The following is a 23,431-nucleotide window of genomic DNA, read 5'->3' as shown; positions in this document are numbered from 1 at the left end:
GACTGAGTAAATAAATATAGATCAATCCCAGGCCGAGAGAAAATGAATGAGTAACTTAAAGAAATATAAAGAACAGTACAGCGCAGGAACAGGCCCTTCAGCCCACCAAACCTGTGCCGATCACGTTGTCTATCTAGACCAGCCGCCTGTATCCCTCTATTCCCCACCTGTTCATGTGTCTATCCAGGTAAGTCTTAAATGTCACTAATGTGTCTGCCTCAACCACCTCACTTGGCAGTGCATTCCAGACCCCCACCACCCTTTGTGTAAAAAAGAACTTCTCCTGCACATCTCTACTGAACCTTTCCCCGCTTACCTTAAACTCGTGCCCTCTTGTAATTGTCATTTCTGCCCTGAGAAAAAGCTTCCAACTGTTCACCTTATCTATGCCCTCATAAATTCATAAACTTCTATCAGGTCACACCTCAGCCTCCATCTTTCCAGGGAGAACAATTCAGGAGGCAGTAAAGAACACACACACACAGGAGGCAGTACACACACACACACACACAGGAGGCAGTACACACACACACACACACAGGAGGCAGTACACACACAGGAGGCAGTACACACACAGGAGGCAGTACACACACAGGAGGCAGTACACACACAGGAGGCAGTACACACACAGGAGGCAGTACACACACAGGAGGCAGTACACACACAGGAGGCAGTACACACACAGGAGGCAGTACACACACAGGAGGCAGTACACACACAGGAGGCAGTACACACACAGGAGGCAGTACACACACAGGAGGCAGTACACACACAGGAGGCAGTACACACACAGGAGGCAGTACACACACAGGAGGCAGTACACACACAGGAGGCAGTACACACACAGGAGGCAGTACACACACAGGAGGCAGTACACACACAGGAGGCAGTACACACACAGGAGGCAGTACACACACAGGAGGCAGTACACACACAGGAGGCAGTACACACACAGGAGGCAGTACACACACAGGAGGCAGTACACACACAGGAGGCAGTACACACACAGGAGGCAGTACACACACAGGAGGCAGTACACACACAGGAGGCAGTACACACACAGGAGGCAGTACACACACAGGAGGCAGTACACACACAGGAGGCAGTACACACACAGGAGGCAGTACACACACAGGAGGCAGTACACACACAGGAGGCAGTACACACACAGGAGGCAGTACACACACAGCGGCACGGTAGCACAGTGGTTAGCACTGCGGCTTCACAGCTCCAGGGACCTGGGTTCGATTCCCGCTCGGGTCACTGTCTGTGTGGAGTTTGCACATTCTCCTCGTGTCTGCGTGGGTTTCCTCCGGGTGCTCCGGTTTCCTCCCACAGTCCAAAGATGTGCGGGTTAGGTTGATTGGCTGTGCTAAAATTGCCCCTTAGTGTCCTGAGATGAGTAGGTTAGAGGGATTAGCGGGTAAATATGTAGGGATATGGGGGTAGGGCCTGGGTGGGATTGTGGTCAGTGCAGACTCGATGGGCCGAATGGCCTCTTTCTGCACTGTAGGGTTCTATGATTCTATGATCTATGATCTAGGAGGCAGTACACACACAGGAGGCAGTACACACACACAGGAGGCAGTACACACACACACAGGAGGCAGTACACACACACACAGGAGGCAGTACACACACACACAGGAGGCAGTACACACACACACAGGAGGCAGTACACACACACACACAGGAGGCAGTACACACACACACACACAGGAGGCAGTACACACACAGGAGGCAGTACACACACAGGAGGCAGTACACACACACACACACACACAGGAGGCAGTACACACACACACACACACAGGAGGCAGTACACACACACACACAGGAGGCAGTACACACACACACACAGGAGGCAGTACACACACACACACAGGAGGCAGTACGCACACACACACAGGAGGCAGTACGCACACACACACAGGAGGCAGTACGCACACACACACAGGAGGCAGTACACACACACACACAGGAGGCAGTACACACACACACACAGGAGGCAGTACACACACACACACAGGAGGCAGTACACACACACACACAGGAGGCAGTACACACACACACACAGGAGGCAGTACACACACACACACAGGAGGCAGCACACACACACACACAGGAGGCAGCACACACACACAGGAGGCGGCAGCACACACACACACACAGGAGGCGGCACACACACACACACACACACAGGAGGCAGCACACACACACACACAGGAGGCAGCACACACACACACACAGGAGGCAGCACACACACACACACAGGAGGCAGCACACACACACAGGAGGCAGTAGACACACGCGCACAGGAGGCAGTAGACACACGCGCACAGGAGGCAGTAGACACACGCGCACAGGAGGCAGTAGACACACGCGCACAGGAGGCAGTAGACACACGCGCACAGGAGGCAGTAGACACACGCGCACAGGAGGCAGTAGACACACGCGCACAGGAGGCAGTAGACACACGCGCACAGGAGGCAGTAGACACACGCGCACAGGAGGCAGTAGACACACGCGCACAGGAGGCAGTAGACACACGCGCACAGGAGGCAGTAGACACACGCGCACAGGAGGCAGTAGACACACGCGCACAGGAGGCAGTAGACACACGCGCACAGGAGGCAGTAGACACACGCGCACAGGAGGCAGTAGACACACGCGCACAGGAGGCAGTAGACACACGCGCACAGGAGGCAGTAGACACACGCGCACAGGAGGCAGTAGACACACGCGCACAGGAGGCAGTAGACACACGCGCACAGGAGGCAGTAGACACACGCGCACAGGAGGCAGTAGACACACGCGCACAGGAGGCAGTAGACACACGCGCACAGGAGGCAGTAGACACACGCGCACAGGAGGCAGTAGACACACGCGCACAGGAGGCAGTAGACACACGCGCACAGGAGGCAGTAGACACACGCGCACAGGAGGCAGTAGACACACGCGCACAGGAGGCAGTAGACACACGCGCACAGGAGGCAGTAGACACACGCGCACAGGAGGCAGTACACACACGCGCACAGGAGGCAGTACACACACGCGCACAGGAGGCAGTACACACACGCGCACAGGAGGCAGTAGACACACGCGCACAGGAGGCAGTAGACACACGCGCACAGGAGGCAGTAGACACACGCGCACAGGAGGCAGTAGACACACGCGCACAGGAGGCAGTAGACACACGCGCACAGGAGGCAGTAGACACACGCGCACAGGAGGCAGTACACACACGCGCACAGGAGGCAGTACACACACGCGCACAGGAGGCAGTACACACACGCGCACAGGAGGCAGTACACACACGCGCACAGGAGGCAGTACACACACGCGCACAGGAGGCAGTACACACACGCGCACAGGAGGCAGTACACACACGCGCACAGGAGGCAGTAGACACACGCGCACAGGAGGCAGTAGACACACGCGCACAGGAGGCAGTAGACACACGCGCACAGGAGGCAGTAGACACACGCGCACAGGAGGCAGTAGACACACGCGCACAGGAGGCAGTAGACACACGCGCACAGGAGGCAGTAGACACACGCGCACAGGAGGCAGTAGACACACGCGCACAGGAGGCAGTAGACACACGCGCACAGGAGGCAGTAGACACACGCGCACAGGAGGCAGTAGACACACGCGCACAGGAGGCAGTAGACACACGCGCACAGGAGGCAGTAGACACACGCGCACAGGAGGCAGTACACACACGCGCACAGGAGGCAGTACACACACGCGCACAGGAGGCAGTACACACACGCGCACAGGAGGCAGTACACACACGCGCACAGGAGGCAGTACACACACGCGCACAGGAGGCAGTAGACACACGCGCACAGGAGGCAGTAGACACACGCGCACAGGAGGCAGTAGACACACGCGCACAGGAGGCAGTAGACACACGCGCACAGGAGGCAGTAGACACACGCGCACAGGAGGCAGTAGACACACGCGCACAGGAGGCAGTAGACACACGCGCACAGGAGGCAGTAGACACACGCGCACAGGAGGCAGTAGACACACGCGCACAGGAGGCAGTACACACACGCGCACAGGAGGCAGTACACACACGCGCACAGGAGGCAGTACACACACGCGCACAGGAGGCAGTACACACACGCGCACAGGAGGCAGTACACACACGCGCACAGGAGGCAGTACACACACGCGCACAGGAGGCAGTACACACACGCGCACAGGAGGCAGTACACACACGCGCACAGGAGGCAGTACACACACGCGCACAGGAGGCAGTACACACACGCGCACAGGAGGCAGTACACACACGCGCACAGGAGGCAGTACACACACGCGCACAGGAGGCAGTACACACACGCGCACAGGAGGCAGTACACACACGCGCACAGGAGGCAGTACACACACGCGCACAGGAGGCAGTACACACACACACAGGAGGCAGCACACACACACACAGGAGGCAGTAGACACACGCGCACAGGAGGCAGTAGACACACGCGCACAGGAGGCAGTACACACACGCGCACAGGAGGCAGTACACACACGCGCACAGGAGGCAGTAGACACACGCGCACAGGAGGCAGTAGACACACGCGCACAGGAGGCAGTAGACACACGCGCACAGGAGGCAGTAGACACACGCGCACAGGAGGCAGTAGACACACGCGCACAGGAGGCAGTAGACACACGCGCACAGGAGGCAGTAGACACACGCGCACAGGAGGCAGTAGACACACGCGCACAGGAGGCAGTAGACACACGCGCACAGGAGGCAGTACACACACGCGCACAGGAGGCAGTACACACACGCGCACAGGAGGCAGTACACACACGCGCACAGGAGGCAGTACACACACGCGCACAGGAGGCAGTACACACACGCGCACAGGAGGCAGTACACACACGCGCACAGGAGGCAGTAGACACACGCGCACAGGAGGCAGTACACACACGCGCACAGGAGGCAGTACACACACGCGCACAGGAGGCAGTACACACACGCGCACAGGAGGCAGTACACACACGCGCACAGGAGGCAGTAGACACACGCGCACAGGAGGCAGTAGACACACGCGCACAGGAGGCAGTACACACACGCGCACAGGAGGCAGTACACACACGCGCACAGGAGGCAGTACACACACGCGCACAGGAGGCAGTACACACACGCGCACAGGAGGCAGTACACAAACGCGCACAGGAGGCAGTACACACACGCGCACAGGAGGCAGTACACACACGCGCACAGGAGGCAGTACACACACGCGCACAGGAGGCAGTACACACACACACAGGAGGCAGCACACACACACACACAGGAGGCAGTACACACACACACACACACAGGAGGCAGTACACACACACACACAGGAGGCAGTACACACACACACACAGGAGGCAGTACACACACACACACAGGAGGCAGTACACACACACACACAGGAGGCAGTACACACACACACACAGGAGGCAGTACACACACACACACAGGAGGCAGTACACACACACACACAGGAGGCAGTACACACACACACACAGGAGGCAGTACACACACACACACAGGAGGCAGTACACACACACACACAGGAGGCAGTACACACACACACACAGGAGGCAGTACACACACACAGAAGGCAGTATACACACACACACAGGAGGCAGTATACACACACATACATAGGAGGCAGTACACACACACACACACAGGAGGCAGTACACACACACACACACAGGAAGCAACACACACACACAGGACACACACAGGAGGCAGTACACACACACAGGAGGCAGTACACACACACACAGGAGGCAGCACACACACACACAGGAGGCAGTACACACACACACACACATAGGAGGCAGTACACACACACACACAGTAGGCAGTGCACACACACACAGGAGGCAGTACACACACACACAGGAGGCAGTACACACACACACACACAGGAAGCAACACACACACACACAGGACACACACAGGAGGCAGTACACACACACACAGGAGGCAGTACACACAAACACACAGGAGGCAGTACACACACACACAGGAGGCAGCACACACACACACAGGAGGCAGTACACACACACACAGGAGGCAGTACACACACACATAGGAGGCAGTATACACACACACACACAGACATAGGAGGCAGTACACACACACACACAGTAGGCAGTGCACACACACACACAGGAGGCAGTACACACACACACAGGGGGCAGTACACACACATACAGGAAGCAGTATACACACACACGGGAGGCATTGCGCACACGCACGGGAGGCAGAGCGCACGCACGGGAGGCAGCGCGCGCGCACGGGAGGCAGCGCGCGCGCACGGGAGGCAGCGCGCGCGCACGGGAGGCAGCGCGCACGCACGGGAGGCAGCGCGCACGCACGGGAGGCAGCGCGCGCACGGGAGGCAGCGCGCGCGCACGGGAGGCAGCGCGCGCGCACGGGAGGCAGCGCGCGCGCACGCAGGAGGCAGCGCGCGCGCACGCAGGAGGCAGCGCGCGCGCACGCAGGAGGCAGCGCGCGCGCACGCAGGAGGCAGCGCGCGCGCACGCAGGAGGCAGCGCGCGCGCACGCAGGAGGCAGCGCGCGCGCACGCAGGAGGCAGCGCGCGCGCACGCAGGCGGCAGCGCGCGAGCACGCAGGAGGCAGCGCGCGCGCACGCAGGAGGCAGCGCGCACGCACGCAGGAGGCAGCGCGCACGCACGCAGGAGGCAGCGCGCACGCACGCAGGAGGCAGCGCGCACGCACGCAGGAGGCAGCGCGCACGCACGCAGGAGGCAGCGCGCACGCACGCAGGAGGCAGCGCGCACGCACGCAGGAGGCAGCGCGCACGCACGCAGGAGGCAGCGCGCACGCACGCAGGAGGCAGCGCGCACGCAAGCAGGAGGCAGCGCGCACGCACGCAGGAGGCAGCGCGCACGCACGCAGGAGGCAGCGCGCACGCACGCAGGAGGCAGCGCGCACGCACGCAGGAGGCAGCGCGCACGCAAGCAGGAGGCAGCGCGCACGCACGCAGCAGGCAGCGCGCACGCACGCAGGAGGCAGCGCGCACGCACGCAGGAGGCAGCGCGCACGCACGCAGGAGGCAGCGCGCACGCACGCAGGAGGCAGCGCGCACGCACGCAGGAGGCAGCGCGCACGCACGCAGGAGGCAGCGCGCACGCACGCAGGAGGCAGCGCGCACGCACGCAGGAGGCAGCGCGCACGCACGCAGGAGGCAGCGCGCACGCACGCAGGAGGCAGCGCGCACGCACGCAGGAGGCAGCGCGCACGCACGCAGGAGGCAGCGCGCACGCACGCAGGAGGCAGCGCGCACGCACGCAGGAGGCAGCGCGCACGCACGCAGGAGGCAGCGCGCACGCACGCAGGAGGCAGCGCGCACGCACGCAGGAGGCAGCGCGCACGCACGCAGGAGGCAGCGCGCACGCACGCAGGAGGCAGTGCGCATGCACGCAGGAGGCAGTACACACACACGCACGCAGGAGGCAGCGCGCACGCACGCAGGAGGCAGTACACACACACGCACACAGGAGGCAGCGCGCGCGCACGCAGGAGGAAGCGCGCACGCACGCAGGAGGCAGTACACACACACACACACAGGAGGCAGCACACACGCGCACAGGAGGCAGTACACACACGCGCACAGGAGGCAGTACACACACGCGCACAGGAGGCAGTACACACACGCGCACAGGAGGCAGTACACACACGCGCACAGGAGGCAGTACACACACGCGCACAGGAGGCAGTACACACACGCGCACAGGAGGCAGTACACACACGCGCACAGGAGGCAGTACACACACGCGCACAGGAGGCAGTACACACACGCGCACAGGAGGCAGTACACACACACAGGAGGCAGCACACACACACACACAGGAGGCAGTACACACACACACACACACAGGAGGCAGTACACACACACACACAGGAGGCAGTACACACACACACACAGGAGGCAGTACACACACACACACAGGAGGCAGTACACACACACACACAGGAGGCAGTACACACACACACACAGGAGGCAGTACACACACACACACAGGAGGCAGTACACACACACACACAGGAGGCAGTACACACACACACACAGGAGGCAGTACACACACACACACAGGAGGCAGTACACACACACACACAGGAGGCAGTACACACACACACACAGGAGGCAGTACACACACACACACAGGAGGCAGTACACACACACACACAGGAGGCAGTACACACACACACAGGAGGCAGTATACACACACATACATAGGAGGCAGTACACACACACACACACAGGAGGCAGTACACACACACACACAGGAGGCAGTACACACACACACACACAGGAAGCAACACACACACACACACACAGGACACACACAGGAGGCAGTACACACACACAGGAGGCAGTACACACACACACAGGAGGCAGCACACACACACACAGGAGGCAGTACACACACACACACACACACACATAGGAGGCAGTACACACACACACACAGTAGGCAGTGCACACACACACAGGAGGCAGTACACACACAGGAGGCAGTACACACACACACACACAGGAAGCAACACACACACACACAGGACACACACAGGAGGCAGTACACACACACACAGGAGGCAGTACACACAAACACACAGGAGGCAGTACACACACACACACAGGAGGCAGTACACACACAGGAGGCAGTACACACACAGGAGGCAGTACACACACACACACACAGGAAGCAACACACACACACACAGGACACACACAGGAGGCAGTACACACACACACAGGAGGCAGCACACACACACACAGGAGGCAGCACACACACACACACAGGAGGCAGTACACAGACACATAGGAGGCAGTATACACACACACACACAGACATAGGAGGCAGTACACACACAGTAGGCAGTGCACACACACACACAGGAGGCAGTACACACACACACACAGGAGGCAGTACACACACACATAGGAGGCAGTATACACACACATAGGAGGCAGTATACACACACACACACAGACATAGGAGGCAGTACACACACAGTAGGCAGTGCACACACACACACACAGGAGGCAGTACACACACACACAGGGGGCAGTACACACACACACAGGGGGCAGTACACACACACACAGGGGGCAGTACACACACACACGGGAGGCATTGCGCACACGCACGGGAGGCAGCGCGCACGCACGGGAGGCAGCGCGCGCGCACGGGAGGCAGCGCGCACGCAGGAGGCAGCGCGCGCGCACGCAGGAGGCAGCGCGCGCGCACGCAGGAGGCAGCGCGCAAGCACGCAGGAGGCAGCGCGCAAGCACGCAGGAGGCTGCGCGCAAGCACGCAGGAGGCAGCGCGCACGCACGCAGGAGGCAGCGCGCAAGCACGCAGGAGGCAGCGCGCAAGCACGCAGGAGGCAGCGCGCACGCACGCAAGAGGCAGCGCGCACGCACGCAGGAGGCAGCGCGCACGCACGCAGGAGGCAGCGCGCACGCACGCAGGAGGCAGCGCGCACGCACGCAGGAGGCAGCGCGCACGCACGCAGGAGGCAGCGCGCACGCACGCAGGAGGCAGCGCGCACGCACGCAGGAGGCAGCGCGCACGCACGCAGGAGGCAGCGCGCACGCACGCAGGAGGCAGCGCGCACGCACGCAGGAGGCAGCGCGCACGCACGCAGGAGGCAGCGCGCACGCACGCAGGAGGCAGCGCGCACGCACGCAGGAGGCAGCGCGCACGCACGCAGGAGGCAGCGCGCACGCACGCAGGAGGCAGCGCGCACGCACGCAGGAGGCAGCGCGCACGCACGCAGGAGGCAGTACACACACACGCACGCAGGAGGCAGCGCACGCAGGAGGCAGCGCGCACGCACGCAGGAGGCAGTACACACACACACACACAGGAGGCAGCACACACGCACACACAGGAGGCAGCACACACACAGGAGGCAGTACACACACAGGAGGCAGTACACACACACACACAGGAGGCAGTAGACACACACACACACACAGGAGGCAGTAGACACACACACACACACAGGAGGCAGCACACACACACACACACAGGAGGCAGCACACACACACACACAGGAGGCAGCACACACACACACACAGGAGGCAGCACACACACACACACAGGAGGCAGCACACACACACACACAGGAGGCAGCACACACACACACACACAGGAGGCAGCGCACACACACACACAGGAGGCAGCGCACACACACACACAGGAGGCAGCGCACACACACACACAGGAGGCAGCGCACACACACACACAGGAGGCAGCGCACACACACACACAGGAGGCAGCGCACACACACACACAGGAGGCAGCGCACACACACACACAGGAGGCAGCGCACACACACACACAGGAGGCAGCGCACACACACACACAGGAGGCAGCGCACACACACACACAGGAGGCAGCGCACACACACACACAGGAGGCAGCGCACACACACACACAGGAGGCAGCGCACACACACACACAGGAGGCAGCGCACACACACAGGAGGCAGCGCACACACACAGGAGGCAGCGCACACACACAGGAGGCAGCGCACACACACAGGAGGCAGCGCACACACACAGGAGGCAGCGCACACACACACAGGAGGCAGCGCACACACACACAGGAGGCAGCGCACACACACACAGGAGGCAGCGCACACACACACAGGAGGCAGCACACACACACAGGAGGCAGCACACACACACAGGAGGCAGCACACACACACAGGAGGCAGCACACACACACAGGAGGCAGCACACACACACAGGAGGCAGCACACACACACAGGAGGCAGCACACACACACAGGAGGCAGCACACACACACAGGAGGCAGCACACACACACAGGAGGCAGCACACACACACAGGAGGCAGCGCACACACACAGGAGGCAGCGCACACACACAGGAGGCAGCGCACACACACAGGAGGCAGCGCACACACACAGGAGGCAGCGCACACACACAGGAGGCAGCGCACACACACAGGAGGCAGCGCACACACACAGGAGGCAGCGCACACACACAGGAGGCAGCGCACACACACAGGAGGCAGCGCACACACACAGGAGGCAGCGCACACACACAGGAGGCAGCGCACACACACAGGAGGCAGCGCACACACACAGGAGGCAGCGCACACACACAGGAGGCAGCGCACACACACAGGAGGCAGCGCACACACACAGGAGGCAGCGCACACACACAGGAGGCAGCGCACACACACAGGAGGCAGCGCACACACACAGGAGGCAGCGCACACACACAGGAGGCAGCGCACACACACAGGAGGCAGCGCACACACACAGGAGGCAGCGCACACACACAGGAGGCAGCGCACACACACAGGAGGCAGCGCACACACACAGGAGGCAGCGCACACACACAGGAGGCAGCGCACACACACAGGAGGCAGCGCACACACACAGGAGGCAGCGCACACACACAGGAGGCAGCGCACACACACAGGAGGCAGCGCACACACACAGGAGGCAGCGCACACACACAGGAGGCAGCGCACACACACACACACACAGGAGGCAGTACACACACACACACACACAGGAGGCAGTACACACACACACACAGGAGGCAGTACACACACACACACACAGGAGGCAGTACACACACACACACACACAGGAGGCAGTACACACACAGGAGGCAGTAAAGAACACACACAGGAGGCAGTAAAGAACACACACAGGAGGCAGTAAAGAACACACACAGGAGGCAGTAAAGAACACACACAGGAGGCAGTAAAGAGCACACACAGGAGGCAGTAAAGAACACACACAGGAGGCAGTAAAGAACACACACAGGAGGCAGTAAAGAACACACACAGGAGGCAGTAAACACACACACACACACAGGAGGCAGTAAAGAACACACACACACACACACACACACAGGAGGCAGTAAAGAAAACACACAGGAGGCAGTAAAGAACACACACACACACACACAGGAGGCAGTAAAGAACACACACACACACACAGGAGGCAGTAAAGAACACACACAGGAGGCAGTAAAGAACACACAGGAGGCAGTAAAGAGCACACACAGGAGGCAGTAAAGAGCACACACAGGAGGCAGTAAAGAACACACACAGGAGGCAGTAAAGAACACACACAGGAGGCAGTAAAGAACACACACAGGAGGCAGTAAACACACACACACACACAGGAGGCAGTAAAGAACACACACACACACACAGGAGGCAGTAAAGAACACACACACACACACAGGAGGCAGTAAAGAACACACACACACACACAGGAGGCAGTAAAGAACACACACAGGAGGCAGTAAAGAACACACACACACAGGAGGCAGTAAAGAACACACACACACAGGAGGCAGTAAAGAACACACACACACAGGAGGCAGTAAAGAACACACACACACAGGAGGCAGTAAAGAACACACACACACAGGAGGCAGTAAAGAACACACACACACAGGAGGCAGTAAAGAACACACACACACAGGAGGCAGTAAAGAACACACACAGGAGGCAGTAAAGAACACACACACAGGAGGCAGTAAAGAACACACACACAGGAGGCAGTAAAGAACACACACACAGGAGGCAGTAAAGAACACACACAGGAGGCAGTAAAGAACACACACAGGAGGCAGTAAAGAACACACACACAGGAGGCGGTAAAGAGCACACACAGGAGGCGGTGAAGAGCACACACAGGAGGCGGTGAAGAGCACACACAGGAGGCGGTAAAGAACACACAGGAGGCAGTAAAGAGCACACACAGGAGGCAGTAAAGAGCACACACAGGAGGCAGTAAAGAGCACACACAGGAGGCAGTAAAGAGCACACACAGGAGGCAGTAAAGAACACACACAGGAGGCAGTAAAGAACACACACAGGAGGCAGTAAAGAGCACACACAGGAGGCAGTAAAGAACACACACAGGAGGCAGTAAAGAGCACACACAGGAGGCAGTAAAGAACACACACAGGAGGCAGTAAAGAACACACACAGGAGGCAGTAAACACACACACACAGGAGGCAGTAAAGAGCACACACAGGAGGCAGCAAAGAACACACACAGGAGGCAGTAAAGAGCACACACAGGAGGCAGTAAAGAGCACACACAGGAGGCAGTAAAACACACACACAGGAGGCAGTAAAGAACACACACAGGAGGCAGTAAAGCACACACACAGGAGGCAGTAAAGCACACACACAGGAGGCAGTAAAGAACACACACAGGAGGCAGTAAAAACACACACAGGAGGCAGTAAAGAACACACACACACACAGGAGGCAGTAAAGAACACACACACAGGAGGCAGTAAAGAACACACACAGACACAGGAGGCAGTAAAGAGCACACACAGACACAGGAGGCAGTAAAAAGCACACATAAACAGGAGGCAGTAGAACACACACCTCACACTGATCTATATATATATATATCTATTACATATATTTACTCGTCCGCACTCTGTCTCTCTCTCTCAACCCAGGATTGATCCATATATATAATATATTTATATATGCATTCTCACTTTGACTCTCAGCCCATGATTGATAAATATCTAAGTATATTATACATATCACTCACCCTCTTAGCCCAAAATCTTTCTATATCTATTTATATTTACACACACTCACTCTCTCAGCCCGAAATGGATCTCTCTATTGATTGATCTATATAGATAAAACTCACTTTGTCTCACACGGTACCACCCGGGTTGATCTATAACTCGGACTCGGTACCTCCCAGGATATATATATTATATATTTACTCTCTCTCTCTCATGGTGTGACTTTCCTGGGTTGATCTATACTTATATATATAAACTCACTTGCATAGTGCTTCCCGGGATTTATATATTATATTCTCAATCTCTCTCTCTGTGCTTCCTGGATTGATCTGTATATATCAGTCTCTCTCTCACAATCTCTCTATGCGTCCCGGGATTTATATATTATATATATTAACTCACTCTCTCAGACAGTGTGTCTCTGCGATTTATATATTATATATATGTACTCACTCTCTCACACAGTGTGTCTCCGGGATTTATATATTATATATATTTACTCACTCTCTCACACGGTGTGTCTTCGGGATTTATATATTATATATATTTACTCACTCTCTCACACGGTGTGTCTTCGGGATTTATATATTATATATATTTACTCACTCTCTCACACTGTGTCCCCTGGGATTTATATATTATATATATTTACTCACTCTCTCTCACACTGTGTCCCCTGGGATTTATATATTATATATATTTACTCACTCTCTCTCACGGTGTGTCTCCGGGGATTTATATATTAGATATATTTACTCACTCTCTCACACTGTGTGTCTCCAGGTTTTATATATTATATATATGTACTCACTCTCTCACGCAGTGTGTCTCCAGGATTTATATATTATATATATTTACTCACTCTCTCACACGGTGTGTCTTCGGGATTTATATATTATATATATTTACTCACTCTCTCACACGGTGTGTCTCCGGGATTTATATATTATATATATTTACTCACTCTCTCAGACAGTGTGTCCCCCGGATTTATATATTATATATATTTACTCACTCTCTCACGCGGTGTGTCTTCAGGATTTATATTATATATATTTACTCACTCTCTCACACGGGGTGTCTTCGGGATTTATATATTATATATATTTACTCACTCTCTCACACTGTGTCCCCTGGGATTTGAATATATATATTTACTCACTCTCTCTCAAACTGTGTCCCCTGGGATTTATATATTATATATATTTACTCACTCTCTCTCACGGTGTGTCTCCGGGGATTTATATATATTATATATATTTACTCACTCTCTCACACGGTGTGTCTCTGGGATTTATATATTATATATATTTACTCACTCTCTCACACTGTGTGTCTCCGGGATTTATATATTATATATATTTACTGACTCTCTCACACGGTGTGTCTCTGGGATTTATATATTATATATATTTACTCACTCTCTCACACGGTGTGTCTCCGGGATTTATATATTATATATATTTACTCACTCTCTCACACGGTGTGTCCCCCGGGATTTATATATTATATATATTTACTCACTCTCTCACACTGTGTCCCCCGGGATTTATATATTATATATATTTACTCACTCTCTCACACAGTGTGTCTCCGGGGATTGATTTATATATTATATATATTTACTCACTCTCTCTCTCTGTGTCTCCGGGATTTATATATTATATATATTTACTCACTCTCTCAGACTGTGTCTCTCCGGGGATTTATATATTATATATATTTACTCACTCTCTCAGACTGTGTGTCTCCGGGATTTATATATTATATATATTTACTCACTCTCTCACACGGTGTGTCTCCGGGATTTATATATTATATATATTTACTCACTCTCTCTCACGGTGTGTCTCCGGGATTTATATATTATATATACTTACTCACTCTCTCACACTGTGTCCCCCGGGATTTATATATTATATATATTTACTCACTCTCTCACACAGTGTGTCTCCGGGATTTATATATTATATATACTTACTCACTCTCTCAGACTGTGTGTCTCCGGGGATTTATATATTATATATAATTACTCACTCTCTCACACGGTGTGTCTCCGGGATTTATATATTATATATAATTACTCACTCTCTCAGACTGTGTGTCTCCGGGGATTTATATATTATATATATTTACTCACTCTCTCACACGGTGTGTCTCCGGGATTTATATATTATATATATTTACTCACTCTCTCACACGGTGTGTCTCCGGGATTCATACATTATATATATTTACCCACTCTCTCACACGCTGTGCCTCCGGGATTTATATATTATATATATTTACTCACTCTCTCACACGGTGTGTCTCCGGGATTTATATATTATATATATTTACTCACTCTCTCACACGGTGTGTCTCTGGGATTTATATATTATATATATTTACTCACTCTCTCTCACGGTGTGTCTCCGGGATTTATATATTATATACATTTACTCACTCTCTCACACTGTGTCCCCCGGGATTTATATATTATATATATTTACTCACTCTCTCACACGGTGTGTCTCCGGGGATTGATTTATATATTATATATATTTACTCACTCTCTCACACAGTGTGTCTCCAGGATTTATATATTATATATATTTACTCACTCTCTCACACGGTGTGTCTCCGGGATTTATATATTATATATATTTACTCACTGCCTCACACAGTGTGTCTCCGGGATTTATATATTATATATATTTACTCACTCTCTCACACTGTGTCCCCCGGGATTTATATATTATATATATTTACTCACTCGCTCACACGGTGTGTCTCCGGGATTTATATATTATATATAATTACTCACTCTCTCAGACTGTGTGTCTCCGGGGATTTATATATTATATATATTTACTCACTCTCTCACACGGTGTGTCTCCGGGATTTATATATTATATATATTTACTCACTCTCTCTCACGGAGTGTCTCCGGGATTTATATATTATATATAATTACTCACTCTCTCAGACTGTGTGTCTCCGGGGATTTATATATTATATATATTTACTCACTCTCTCACACGGTGTGTCTCCGGGATTTATATATTATATATATTTACTCACTCTCTCTCACGGAGTGTCTCCGGGATTTATATATTATATATATTTACTCACTCTCTCACACAGTGTATCTCCGGCGATTGATTTATATATTATATATATTTACTCACTCTCTCTCTCTGTGTCTCCGGGATTTATATATTATATATATTTACTCACTCTCTCACACGGTGTGTCTCCGGGATTTATATATAATTACTCACTCTCTCAGACTGTGTGTCTCCGGGGGTTTATATATTATATATATTTACTCACTCTCTCAGACTGTGTGTCTCCGGGATTTATATATTATATATATTTACTCACTCTCTCACACGGTGTGTCTCCGGGATTTATATATTATATATATTTACTCACTCTCTCACACAGTGTGTCTCCGGGATTTATATATTATATATACTTACTCACTCTCTCACACAGTGTGTCTCCGGGATTTATATATTATATATATTTACTCACTCTCTCAGACTGTGTGTCTCCGGGGATTTATATATTATATATATTTACTCACTCTCTCACATGGTGTGTCTCCGGGAATTATATATTATATATAATTACTCATTCTCTCAGACTGTGTGTCTCCGGGGATTTATAAATTATATATATTTACTCACTCTCTCACACGGTGTGTCTCCGGGATTTATATATTATATATATTTACTCACTCTCTCACACGGTGTGTCTCCGGGATTTATATATTATATATATTTACTCACTCCCTCACACTGCGTCCCCCGGGATTTATATATTATATATATTTACTCACTCTCTCAGACAGTGTGTCTCCGGGATTTATATATTATATATATTTACTCACTCCCTCACACTGTGTCCCCCGGTATTTATATATTATATATATTTACTCACTCTCTCACACGGTGTGTCTCCGGGATTCATACATTATATATATTTACCCACTCTCTCACACGCTGTGTCTCCGGGATTTATATATTATATATATTTACTCACTCTCTCACACGGTGTGTCTCCAGGATTTATATATTATATATATTTACTCACTCTCTCACACGGTGTGTCTCCGGGATTTATATATTATAGATATTTACTCACTCTCTCACACGGTGTGTCTCCGGGATTTATATATTATATACATTTACTCACTCTCTCACACTGTGTCCCCCGGGATTTATATATTATATATATTTACTCACTTTCTCAGACAGTGTGTCTCCGGGATTTATATATTATATATATTTACTCACTCTCTCAGACAGTGTCCCCCGGGATTTATATATTATATATATTTACTCACTCTCTCACACGGTGTGTCTCCGGGGATTGATTTATATATTATATATATTTACTCACTCCCTCACACGGTGTGTCTCCGGGGATTGATTTATATATTATATATATTAACTCACTCTCTCACACAGAGTGTCTCCGGGATTTATATATTATATATATTTACTCACTGCCTCACACTGTGTCCCCCGGGATTTATATATTATATATATTTACTCACTCTCTCAGACAGTGTCCCCCAGGATTTATATATTATATATATTTACTCACTCTCTCACACGGTGTGTCTCCGGGGATTGATTTATATATTATATATATTTACTCACTCTCTCACACAGTGTGTCTCCAGGATTTATATATTATATATATTTACTCACTCGCTCACACGGTGTGTCTCCGGGATTTATATATTATATATATTTACTCACTCGCTCACACGGTGTGTCTCCGGGATTTATATATTATATATATTTACTCACTCTCTTATACAGTGTGTCTCCGGGATTTATATATCATATATACTTACTCACTCTCTCACACAGTGTGTCTCCGGGATTTGTACATTATATATATTAACTCACTCTCTCTCACGGTGTGTCCCCTGGGATTTATATATTATATATATTTACTCACTCTCTCTCACGGTGTGTCTCCGGGGTTTATATATTATATATATTTATTCACTCTCTCACACGGTGTGTCTCCGGGATTTATATATTATATATATTTACTCATTCTCTCACACGGTGTGTCTCCGGGATTTATATATCATATATACTTACTCACTCTCTCACACATTGTGTCTCCCAGGATTTATACATTATATATATTTACTCACTCTCTCACACGGCGTGTCTCTGGGATTTATATATTATATATATTGAGGGCGGCACGGTATATTATATATATTATATATTACATATAATATTATCTATATTATATATTATATAATATAATACGTTATATTATATATATATTATATATTATATATAATGTTATATATATTGAGGGCGGCACGGTAGCACAGTGGTTAGCACTGCTGCTTCACAGCTCCAAGGTCCCGGGTTCGATTCCCGGCTCAGGTCACTGTCTGTGTGGAGTTTGCACATTCTCCTCGTGTCTGCGTGGGTTTCCTGCGGGTGCTCCGGTTTCCTCCCACAGTCCAAAGATGTGCGGGTTAGGTTGATTGGCCAGGTTAAAAAAAAAAATTGCCCCTTAGAGTTCTGAGATGCGTAGGTTAGAGGGATTAGTGGGTAAATATGTGGGGGTAGGGCCTGGGTGGGATTGTGGTCGGTGCAGACTCGATGGGCCGAATGGCCTCCTTCTGCACTGTAGGGTTTCTATGATTTCTATGATATTTACTCACTCTCCCACACGGTGGGTCTCCGGGATTTATATATAATATATATTTACTCACTCTCTCACACTGTGTGTCTCCGGGATTCATACATTATATATATTTACTCACTCTCTCACACGGTGTGTCTCCGGGATTCATACATTATATATATTTACTCACTCTCTCACAGTGTGTCTCCGGGATTCATACATTATATATATTTACTTACTCTCTCAGACAGTGTGTCTCCTGGATTTATATATTATATATATATTTACTCACTCACACTGTGTCCCCCGGGATTTATATATTATATATATTTACTCACTCTCTCACACGGTGTGTCTCCGGGGATTGATTTATATATTATATATATTTACGCACTCTCTCAGACAGTGTGTCTCCTGGATTTATACATTATATATATTTACTCAATCTCTCACACGGTGTGTCTCTGGGATTCATATATATTGTATTATATATATACTTTCACAGTGTATGTTATCGTGTATATATTTACTCACTCTCTCACACAGTGTGTCTCCGGGATTTATATATATTTTATATATTATATTTACTCTCTCATTCTGTACCTCTCGGGATTGATATATATTATATTATATATATACTTTCACAATGTATGTTATAGTACATATATTTACTCACTCTCTCACAGTACCTCCCAGGATTGATTTATAGGTATTATATGTACCGTGTGAGAAAGTGAGTAAATATATATACCTTGTGAGTGAGTAAAATAATATACTCACTCACACGGTATATAAATTTACTCACTTTCGCACACGGTACCTCTATATATACTCAATCACATGGTGTATACATTACCTCACTTAGTACCTCCCGGGGTGTATTTGTATATATATACTCACTCACACGGTTCCTCCCGGGATTGATTTATATATATTGTATTTACTCACTCTCTCACTCGGTACCTCCCGGGATTTAGATATATAATATATATTTCCTCACTCACACGGTATATATTATATTTACTCACTCGGTACCTCCCGGGATTTATATATATTTACTCACTCACATGGTATATTATATATATTTACTCACTTGGTACCTCCTGGGATTTATATATATTTCCTTACTCACTCGGTATATATTATATTATATGTATTTACTCACTCGGTACCTCATGGGATTTAGATATATTATATATATTTCCTTACTCACAGTATATATTGTATGATATATTATATGTATTTACTCACTCAATATATATTGTATTATATATATATATATATGTATTTACTCACTCGGTATATATCGTATTGTATTATATTATATATATGTATATATGTATTTACTCACTCGGTACCTCCCGGGATTTAGATATATTATATATATTTCCTCACTCACACGGTATATATTGTATGATATTATATATATATTATATGTATTTTTACTCACTCTGTACCTCCCGGGATTGATTTAGATATATTATATATATTTCCTCACTGACACGGTATATAATTGTATTATATATATATATATACAGTGTATATGTGTATATTTCCTCACTCAGTATATATTATGTATATGTTATATAATTTTACTCACTCGGTGCCTCCCGCAGTGTATATGTGTATATTTCCTCACTCAGTATATATTATGTATATGTTATATAATTTTACTCACTCGGTGCCTCCCGCAGTGTATATGTATATATTTACTCACTCAGTATATATTATGTATATGTTATATAATTTTACTCACTCGGTGCCTCCCGCAGTGTATATGTATATATTTACTCACTCACACGGTATATATGATATATATGTATATTTTTACTCACTCAGTGCCTCCCGGGATTTAGATATATTATATATTTCTTCACTCACTCAGTATATATTATATGATATATATTATGCATAGTTTTACTCACTCGGTGCCTCCCACGGTGTATATATTTCCTCACTCACATGGTATATATTATATATATTTTTACTCACTCGGTGCCTCCCAGGATTTATATATATTTCCTCACTCACACGGTATATATTATATGATATATATGTATATATATTTTTACTGACTCACTGCCTCCCGGGATTTAGATATATTATATATTTCCTCACTCACTCGGTATATATTGTATATATTATGTATATTTTTACTCACTCGGTGCCTCCCGGGATTTAGATGTTATATATATTTCCTCACACACACGGTATATATTGTATATATTATATGATATATATGTTTTTACTCACTCGGTGCCTCCCGCGGTGCCGCTCTTTCCGCCTCGAGCCGCTCTTCAAACCGAAGCCCGAGGCCTCCGGAGGAAGGTGGCCGCTGCAGCGCCTGATCGCAGCGCTGGAAATTTCAGTCGCTGTTTGGCGTTTTCCCGCGCGCAGCCGAACCCGATAGATCTGCGGCCGCGGAGGAAAAATAAACCTGCCAACCTTATCAAAAAAATCAACCCAGGCACCGCGCTGGCCGCCTAAACCAAACCGAGCATTTTCTATTTCACAACTTTATTAAACCCATGACCTCTGACCCCGAGGGTCTCTGACACCGGCCCATGACCTCTGACCCCGAGGGTCTCTGACACCGGCCTGTAACCTCTGACCCCGAGGGTCTCTGACACTGGCCCGTGACCTCTGACCCCGAGGGTCTCTGACACCAGCCCATGACTTCCGACCCCGAGGGTCTCTGACACCGGCCCATGACCTCCAACCCCGAGGGTCTCTGACACCGGCCCACGACCTCCGACCCCGAGGGTCTCTGACACCGGCCTGTAACCTCTGACCCCGAGGGTCTCTGACACCGGCCAGTAACCTCTGATCCCGAGGGTCTCTTTGGCCCATAACCTCTGACCCCAAGGGTCGCAGACACTGGCCCATAATCTCTGACCTCGAGGGTCTCTTTGGCCCATAACCTCTGACCCCGAGGGCCTCTGACACTGGCCCATAACCTCTGACCTCGAGGGTCTCAGACACTGGCCCATAACCTCTGACCCCAAATGCCTTAGACTTAGCCTCATAACCTCTAACCTCTGCTTGAAGTAAGAGTGTTTGGCAGCCTACTGGTCAATGGTTAGTTTCCCTTGCTGTTCTGGTATCTTGCTGTGCATATTGCACTCAGGTTTTCTAGTTCTAGCTGCTGGTTGCATGTCTCAGAAGCTCCAGATTGATCCAGAACTTCAATAAAATGGTGGGGGGGGGGGGGTGTGGCACGGTGGCACAGTGGTTAGCAATACTGCCTCACGGTGCCAGGGACCCACGTTCAATTCTGGCCCCAAGTCCTGTGTGGTGTGTGGTGTTTGCACGATCTCCCCTTGTCAGCATGGGTTTCCTCTGGGTGCTCCGGTTTCCTCCCACAGTCCAAAGATTTACGGGTTAGGTTGATTGACCGTGCTAAATTGACCCTAGCATCTGGGGGATTAGCAGGGTAAATATGTGGGGTTATGGGAATAGGACCTGGGTGAGATTGTGATCGGTGCAGACTTGATGGGCTGAATGGCCTCCTTCTGCATTTTAGGGATTCTATAAATACCACCATCCCCCAAAATAACTCTGTGCCCAGTGGATTGTGGACATTATCTTTCCCTCATTTGCTTTTACATCTTTGTGAGGGCAAAGAGAGACCTCACAGCTCAGCAAAAAATGGGGTCAAGACTAAATATTGTGGCAATTTTTGAAGCTGGGCTTTTTCTCGTGGGCAAAACTGTGCCCACCACAGTCCAACGCCAGATGCTGGCGTTGGACTGTGGTGGGCACAGTAAGAAGTCCCACAACACCAGGTTAAAGTCCAACAGGTTTATTTGGAATCACGAGCTTTTGGAGCACTGCTCCTTCATCAGGTGAATGGGCGACCCCTTATTCTGAGATTACTGTATAAGACATTTCTGCCACAAATAGCCTGTATATTTGACACTGCAGCAAAGCGGCCATTTAGTTCAATGGGTCTGTGCCCATGTTCATTCTCCACATGAGCTAACTCCCCACTTTAATTAATAAAATCAAATTACTGCGGAGCTGGAATTTGAAACCAAAAGAGAAAATGCTGGAAAATTTCAGCAGGTCTGGCAGCATCTGTAAGGAGGGAAAAGAGCTGACGTTTTGAGTCCAGATGACCCTTTGTCAAAGCTAAAAGGCATAGAAAGTGGGAGATATTTATACCG

At 50.5% G+C, this 23,431-nt stretch overlaps 1 protein-coding gene across 2 annotated transcripts in view; it reads right to left on the bottom strand.

The window, feature by feature from the left end:
• LOC144510664 (SUMO-conjugating enzyme UBC9-B-like) overlaps window positions 1-21,723 on the bottom strand; it is a 32,981-nt gene extending 11,258 nt beyond the window's left edge. The window contains exon 1 of one of the 2 annotated variants that reach the window (XM_078240353.1): window positions 21,519-21,723. The gene's annotated coding sequence lies outside the window, so the exon portion shown is untranslated. Of the gene's footprint in view, window positions 1-20,865; window positions 20,874-21,518 lie in introns of those variants that run through there. The other variant, XM_078240354.1, reaches the window with a different exon arrangement.
• Between the last annotated feature and the right edge of the window lie 1,708 nt (window positions 21,724-23,431).

The sequence above is a fragment of the Mustelus asterias genome, chromosome 23, assembly GCF_964213995.1.
Source record: "Mustelus asterias chromosome 23, sMusAst1.hap1.1, whole genome shotgun sequence".
In the NCBI taxonomy this organism is placed as follows: Eukaryota; Metazoa; Chordata; class Chondrichthyes; order Carcharhiniformes; family Triakidae; genus Mustelus; species Mustelus asterias.
Note: the sequence above shows the minus strand (reverse complement) of the source record. Positions and strands in the feature narration are given on the sequence as shown.